Consider the following 8,017-nt stretch of genomic DNA (forward strand, 5'->3'; position numbering starts at 1 on the left):
GTCCTCTGCATATGGGATATGTATCCTACTGATCCAGTACGATTAACCACTTAATCAGGGCTACGAGTTCTTGGATCTGATGCTTTTTAATCTGTCTTCTTTATGTAAGATAACTGGGAAAAATTTCAGCAACTTTGGTCAAGCTCTAAGCTCATTGGGGCATAAAATTTTTTTCACTGTATTTGTTTTAACATATTCATAAAATGCTGCTTGCACAAATATTTCCATTAAGCTACCCACAAGGACATTTAGAAATAGTAATTATCTTTCGACTTATCAAATGAGCATTCGCCCCTCAGCAAACAAACATATTGATTAGCAGTGTCAACAGAATACCTCTAGACTATTAGTACTGAGCATTATTAATCACAATACTCACAATTTACTTCAAATTGACTCCACTGTTCAAGGCTCCTTTGAGACCAAGATCTCAATCTTGCTGGTGTTGTCTAATCTTAGCCGTTATGGCTCATTTGCCATAAAACAAATGACCATGACTGGGAAAGATTAAACTCGTTGGCCATGGCAATTTTATAATCGTATTTGGTTGGATATTCGCCTCATATGCCTAAAAATTTGTGCATATCAATGAGCTTTCCAAGAACATGGCTTACAGTGAATAGGATGGTGACCATGAGGAATGTGTTCGTGGCCACACCTTAAAGATGAAGACTGAATGATGCCTCGAGACAAACCTTACGATTGGATGAGATAATGGTCTTTGGACACCCACCTGCTGCTAGTAAATGTTGCCATTACTTATCTCTGTCAGACTGTCTAGAAATTAGAGAAGTCTTCCAGCTCAGAAGCCTATGGAGATGAAATAGGATAGGAGGCTTACAAATGACTGGGAATAATTGTGTTTTAGCAGCCAGAATCTCCTATTTGGGATGCCACACATGTTTGGAGAACTCTTTGCAATAGCATCCACACTCGCTTCGTAATCACTTCTTTGGAATCATACATTCACAGTCCTTTACAGATTCCCCATACAGAATTATAAGATTGGTATCTGGCAGGATCCACAGATATGGTTATGGACTAAAGTTGTTTAGAAAAAAAAAGTGCCCAAACGATAAAAGGAATACTTGTAGAGTAACTATCCCAGCATGCTTAAGTTTAAATTGTGAATCTTTTTTTAATTGCTTGTAAGACCACTGGGCACTGGAGTTTGCTTGTACTAGACATATTTGATCTACCTTTTTTATCCTCTACCCTACAGCCCTTTTGTTTGGTATTTCAAATGGGGATGCTGGTAACCTCAACCGTATCATTTGAACCTCAACGGAGATTTAGGCGCTAAGCCAGTTTTATAACCAGGTTCTCTCTCTTTTGCCATAGGTATATTATTATTCAGATTAATCTCATCAAACCAATTAAAGTTGCAAAATATCCTGCGACCGTAGCCTGGCTACCTTGGTTTTTTGTTCTTCTTCTTGTACCTTAACGTTTTTCTTCTTATTCTTCTTCTTCTTTCTGTGGGTTCAGTAGGCTTCTCAGCTAATCTTTTCCCATTTCTGCAACAACATTTTCTCCAATATGAGAATTGAACTTAGGTTGCTAACAAGTTAGGCTACTTAATTTAAAAGGCAAATTTTGACCTGCAACATAGCTACTACCCTCCCCACCCCCCCCCACCCACCTCACCGCCCAAACAAATTCACACACACAAGAAAAAAAAACGAGGCTAGCCATTAGTTTTCAACAACTAATTTTCCTTCAGGAGATTTGTTGAACATAAGAGTTTAGATTAGGTTGGTTGCTATGTGGCTCAAATTCAGGCGTGTTGATTAAAATTTTATGATTATAACAATTTAAAAATAAGTGATTATAGATCTAAGTTTGAAATGAAAATATTCAGATTCAATAAGATCAGGCCTTGTCAGATTGTTTCAAATATGTTATAATTGTTTCCTTCTTTTTTCAAGAAAAGGATGGAATGCATTTGATTAACAGATAATGAAATGAGATAAAGGATAAATCAATCAAAATAAAAAGATAAGAAGTGAGCCACATTACAAGGTACTTTAGTGGCAATCAGAAGAGCAGAACACGATCAGATACTCTTTACTTCTTCAGTTGATAAAGCCTCCATTTTAGGTTCAAGCAAAATATTCATGAGTTTCTTTCTTTTCAAACTTTCCTGACCATATCTTTAGATTCTATCCAAACTTCACGAACTTTCCAAATGGCAGCTACAATCATGTCTGGACCAGATCTGATTCTTCTTTATGCTTTAGTTATCCAAGAACACAAGCAAAGCAATGATCCAGGCCACTCATTCCATTTGATTTTGGATCCAAAAAATTTCGATTTTCCCTGAAATGGTGCTCAAAGAAATAGATCATTCCTTGCTAACTCCAAATGGTTCTTACAAGCTTGGAGTAGACTAGGATCTCATCAAGTTGCCTGTCAACAGATTTTCGGATCAAACTAGAGAAGGATATGGACTTTTTTCCCGCATAAGATTTTCCAAACAATAGGTAGTTCATACACCAACTTACCATTGAAGTTTTTCATAATTTTTATAGTGGGAGTTGCCATATGGTTACACCTCTCTGCTTAGCAACCAAAGATTTCGAGTGCAATTCTTTGATGGTACATTCCCATAAAACTTAGACTCAAATGATTGTAGTACAAGTGGATCTCCCACTTCTCTCTCTCTAAAAAAAAAAGAAAAAAAAAAGAAAAAAAAATCTTTATTAGGTGGACAAAGAATTTCTTGTAAATTGGTATATTCTGCAATATCTTCATATAAGTTCATTTAAATGAGAGGTTCCAACTGTGAGCCTCATCCAACAAATCAAAGAGACTCTTTAGTGGATTTTTGTCCACCATCAAATCCAAAAAAGACAAGGAAATAATACAAATAGAGGCATATCTACAAGCCATCTACCAAACCAAAATTCGATTACCTTTTGAGCAGAAAAGAAAAGCTATGTAGAACTTTCTCTGACTTTAGAACACCATTCCAGAAGCAAGAAACACCTTGAGGTTGGTTGCAATGAAATGGCAATCTTCTTCTTTTATGCATATTTTGAAGCCAATATTTCTGCTTAAGTTCAGAATAATTAATGAATTTCCACCACCATTTCCCCAAAACAGCAATATTCAAATATCTGACCACCTTGATGCTTTGGTTTGCAAACTTGTTTCCAATTAATTAAACAAGAACAGCCATATACTAAAGGTAGAGCCATTCCAAAACAATAATCTTTGGTCTTTATCAATTTTGTTAACAACGTAATCAGTCAACCAGAAAACAGATATATAACAAATTGGTAGATTTGGCAAAACAGAGTTAATCACAATGGTTTTCCACCAATTGATAGAACTTTAGAAGTCCATTCACAAAACATTTTTTTTCAACCTTATCTACCAAAGAAATGAATCTACTACTAAAGGACTGGTCTTAGAGGTAAGCCCAAATATTTAATAAGGACCAACTACTTGCAATTCAAGTGATTTACTCGAAATGAGCTCAAATCTCTTTCTATTCCAAAGTAGATTAATCCAAATTTTTCATAATTAATGCTGATGCTAGATATTAATTCAAAAAGATACACTATCTATTTGAAATTACAAATAGGTCTTAACTCGGCATCCAGAAAAATAATTGTCAACAAAAATTTCCATGGAAGTAACCTATGATATGAAGAAGGATCAATACTAGCTAGGACCAAAAAAACAAATTTTGGTATTAAGTAAAGTTTTAGGTAAAGCATCAGCCACTAAAACAAATAAAAGTGGAGAGAGGGGATCACATTGACTAGGTGGGAATCCAAGAGAGGAAAAGGAGAGAATCAATCAGTATGTATCTGGTTTCTTTAGAGCACCTTATAAAGGGTGGAGTCCTAACAATTATAGGAGAGCTAAAGCTCATCACCAACTATGAGCCATCCTATACTCTTCTCGCATTTAATCTAGAAGCCAATATAGATGTTAATCTATCTAGGTCATATCCAAACCAAGTTGATGTCTAAGAAGAATTACTATATAGTTTTATAATGATCCCTCCATGGAGATAATTCAGTGAATTATTCGACCAAAAGAAAACCGAGGATAAAAGAAGATTTTCCATAATTTGGAGAATATTATTACTATGGTGCTTATAGTTTTATATATTTTACATAAATATCTTTTGAGATTTAAGTAGTATTTGGCCTACCTAGTTTTTGGTTTTCTATATCCAACTTTTTAAAGTTCAATTTTTTTTTTATTTTTTAAACAACTAAAAGTCAAAACCTATTTGTATTTAGCGGCAATTGTAGTGGTAGAGGCGGTGGTGGCCAGTGACAAGCTACAACGGTGATGAAGAGGTATGGGACAGACGATGATGATGAGCTATGGTAGGAGTAGTGGCAATAAAAATAGTGGTGGTGGTTGCAGGTGGTCCTAATTTTTGAAAACCTTGAATACTAGATTTTCCATTTTACAATTTCTAGAAATTGATAAAGAGTTTGCACAAGTTAAAAACAAAAACTTACAATATCAAATAATACTCGACTTCGGTTTAAAATTTTTTTTGAAACTACGACCTTGCCAAACATGGCCTTAGTTATCAATAATTTTTCCATTTAACATGGAGTTTCTTAACATTGAAGGCATGTGACAAATTTAAATCAGTGTCAAACCTTTATACTTTACCTACACATCTAGAAGGTCAAAGTCAACCATGTGACTTTACTTAGCGATATATAGGAAATCACCACTTTCTCATTTGAAAACTAAATAAACTTTACTAGTGGGATAATTTTTCTCTTGGTTGTATCAACTAATCTTCCAAATAAACAAGCGAATATCTTGAGCTTAATGATTAATAACAAATTCATCCAAAAATATTGCCATATGATATGGATATATGAAAAGATTTGTTAAGCATTGACTTGAAGGGGCTAGTTTTACATTTTACTTTCAGTTGTATCAACCCATCTTCTGAAATTAATGATAAGCCACACCATTAATAATGATGTTGCCCAGTTATGCAGACCAAGAGGGACGGTGAATTGGATTTTCAAAAAGATGTAAATAATGTAGTGAAATTGAATCCTTTGCAGATGAAGGATGATTTCAGCAAGTAAGCAATAAGTAAGTATGTAAGAAACTAAAGCAAAAAAAATAAGCAAGGAAGACGCACGAAGTTTATAGTGGTTCGGTGCTAACCCTATACCTATATCCACTTTCAAGACCTCTTGAAAATTTTACTATAATCTATATCTTAGATTATAGCTCAGTTATTTTCAAGTTCACAACCAAACCCACTTGATTGTCCTAGGTCTTTACTGATTGTTTTTCGAGTTCTCAATCAACCCAGTTCAAACCTTAGGTAGGCTAGGTCCAAATTCATGCTTAATGCAAAATAAAACAAATGGTATATTATTTTACATAATTTGAAGGGAAATTTGGTTAAATAGATAACTATGAAAAAGCTAAAAAAATGTGTTAATGTGGATTTCTACTACTAATATTGTGGAAAAGAGCTATAAATACTTCTAAAAAGAGGGCATAACAATGGCCCAGGTTGGGATTAGAGTTGCAAGCAACTCTTTATAGTAAGAAAAAGATGAAAAATCAAAAGAAAAGGCTGGATAAAGACAGTCAATGAAACCCAAGCCTAAAAGTAAGGCTTGAGGATTTTGTGGAGGTAGCCTTGAAGGTGAGGCATATTCCCTTTAGTCTTATATATAAAGGCCTAGCCCTATACCTCATTATGCAAAAGAGCCTAGGGCATGCGTAAAATATGCTTATTGCTTAGGTGCATGGTGGCCAAGATCTAAATCCAAAAATCTAGTCACCCCACAATAGAGTTTCGATGATGTTAGGACTCTAGGGGTCTTGGACCCTCTCCACCCACCCATATATATTAAACATAAAAAAGAAAGAAGAAGAAGACCTATATGCTGCTCAACAAAGATGCAAAAATTAAGTTGAAAACAATAAAGGGAGAAACAAACATGATCATCATAAATAAGAAAAAAACTTCATTTAAACTAAGTCAATTACATGCTATTGATAGAGATCACAAGATGAACTTGGAGAAAACACAAGAAGAAAGGGAAATGGAACTTCTTTGGTGTAGATCGGCAAGATTTGGCTCACTATCTCTCTTTGGAGGAGACCTTTTAGGGATCTCCCTTAGCTTGGACTTCTCTTTGCTCTAGGCCTTCTTAGATCTCAAATAAGGGTTACTCCTTATCTTTAGGAGATATAGGTTTAATAGAATTGGTGGAGAACAAGAAGTGAATAAATCAAAGAATTAGAAGAGGGGCCCTAAAGAACTAAGGTATCAACAGTAGAGGTTGAATTTTTTTGAATTGGAGAATGGTGGAATGATGCAAGTGTCATGCTAGGATTGGCTTAAGAAGAGAGAGAGAGAGCGCGATGGATCAAAGCTTGGTTCAAAGGCTGGGATTTGTCTCCTAGATCTAATAAGGAATGCTTTCCTTATTTTACGTTTGAGAGGAAAAGTCAAATAATGCTAAAAAATATAAGACATATTTGATATTCTCACCCTTTCCCCTTTATTGATAATTTTGGATGGATTTTTTTTCTGCAAAGGGTAATATTCTATTTCGACAAGATAATCTGTAAGTTATCCATCAAGTGTGTTATGGTTTTCTTATTGATCTCAGGCATTTCATGGATATTCGACAATCTTTGCCCGAAAACTATTCTGGCTTGCCCTCCCAGCTTATTTTATTATGATCTCATCTTGTCATGATCTTATTCTCATTTCAGTTGGTCCCCAAGGATATTATGATATCACAACTTTATATTACAGTATTTAGCTGATCTCGAGTACTTGAGACTATTCGGCTATAGTTTATCTTAGCTTCTCAATTTTATTCAGCCGATCTTAGAAATTTATATGTTCGGCCTAATTTGGTCTGTCTCGACAACTTCAGGTAGGCACTTCAAAAAATAAGCAATAAAAAATGTATGCATAAATATAAAACTTTTTCATCTCATTAAACTAACGTGTGATCAGAATAGGTCAAATACCAAGCTAGGTAGCTACAAAAGATAGGCACCTCGAGCTAGTTGAGCTCTAGTCGATGAATTCGGAAAGATCGGCCAGCTTAAGAAGCCACCCTTCACCTCATTTTGCGCCTTCACGGTGGCACAAAGAAGCGAAAAAGGGAGGAATGCAAGAAGCCTATTGTTTGGGGCTCGATGGCTCCTTGTCTTCCCTGTCGCTACTCTGCACCTTGATTTCATCATCGCCATCTACAATAGGGTCGATGCTACTGAGTTGGTCCAGGAGAAGAGCTTCGACATTTGACTTCAACATTCATCAAAGCTCTTCATGAAAGATTTGACTGCGGTTAGAACAAGCCATGCGAGATAGCTCTTTGATGCCTTGAACTTCTCTATCCCTCGGAGAGCTTTCTTCTTGGCTTGGGCAACCCGAAACCGGGCAACCTACAACTCCTCCTCCACCACAGCTATTCGGAGCAACGCCACCTAGGTCCAGCCCTTCTCAACGGCCATCCAACTTTTGAGAGACCCAACTTTGGCCTCTATCTTAGCAGCCTTCTCCCTAGCCTCCCATAAAATAAGTAGAAGCATCTCTACTTGATTCTAAAGATGTCGTTCCATGGAGAGTCCATCCTGCAAAAAAAAAAAGGGCAAAAGAATTAATAGGAAGGCCAACCTGCTAGAAGAAAAGAAAGAAAAAAACGATAGAAGCACCACCCAAGTTCACTTTTATAACAACTTAAAGGGTGAGACTTTTATAACAACTTAAAGGGTGGCCTTTATGAAAGCTTTCCTTACAGCAGCGAAAAGAGTTTTTGGAACTTCCTCAGATGTGGCATGTTTGCAGAAGCATTTCTACCTTCTAATAAGGCTTTGAATGGCCTAGATCGATCTGATTGGTCATCGTTTCATTCAGATTGACAGATGCGTATTGCATTTCGACTGCTCCAAATTGTCAACAATATCTCAAAAGATAGAGTGTCTGAACTCATCCCGCGCGAAAGCACCACTCAGGAGTTACTGACCTCCTTAAAGTCGC

The sequence above is a fragment of the Phoenix dactylifera genome, chromosome 12 (assembly GCF_051530095.1).
Source record: "Phoenix dactylifera cultivar Ajwa chromosome 12, Ajwa_hap1_PhDact_Kaust_v1.1, whole genome shotgun sequence".
NCBI classification, from domain to species: domain Eukaryota; kingdom Viridiplantae; phylum Streptophyta; class Magnoliopsida; order Arecales; family Arecaceae; genus Phoenix; species Phoenix dactylifera.